The sequence below is a fragment of the Schistocerca serialis genome, chromosome 5 (genome assembly GCF_023864345.2).
Source record: "Schistocerca serialis cubense isolate TAMUIC-IGC-003099 chromosome 5, iqSchSeri2.2, whole genome shotgun sequence".
NCBI lineage: Eukaryota > Metazoa > Arthropoda > Insecta > Orthoptera > Acrididae > Schistocerca > Schistocerca serialis.
The window spans coordinates 578,072,597-578,073,084 of record NC_064642.1 but is presented as its reverse complement, the minus strand read 5'-3'; the positions used below and the strand labels follow the sequence as shown (position 1 = coordinate 578,073,084).

Here is a 488-nt window from a genome sequence, read left to right as displayed (position 1 = left end):
CCACAGAATTGCTTACCGCCTAAACAAGTCTGTATTTGCAGTGAGAATGATGTCAGATGTAGTTGCATACTTCACTTACTTTCATTCTATTATGTCATACAGGATCATATTCTGGGATAACTCACCAGCAGCAGCAGCAGCAAAGTTTTCAGCATGCAAAAGCATGTAGCACTCCATCATCAGGCCACAAGTGGCCCATCGGGACCATCCAACCGCCGTATCATCCTCAGCTGAGGATGCGGATAGGAGGGGCGTGTGGTCAGCACACCGCTCTCCCGGTCATTACGATGGTTTTCTTTGACCGGAGCCGCTGCTATTCGGTCGAGTAGCTCCTCAATTGGCATCACGAGGCTGAGTGCACCCCGAAAAATGGCAACAGCACATGGTGGCCCGGATGGTCACCCATCCAAGTGCCGGCCACGCCCAACAGCCCTTAACTTCGGTGATCTCACGGGAACCAGTGTATCCACTGCGGCAAGGCCATTGCC

The 488-nt window shown here is 52.5% G+C and overlaps 1 pseudogene; it reads right to left on the bottom strand.

Moving 5' to 3' along the window:
- Positions 1-370: 370 nt before the first annotated feature.
- LOC126482707 (5S ribosomal RNA) lies at positions 371-488 on the bottom strand (annotated as a pseudogene).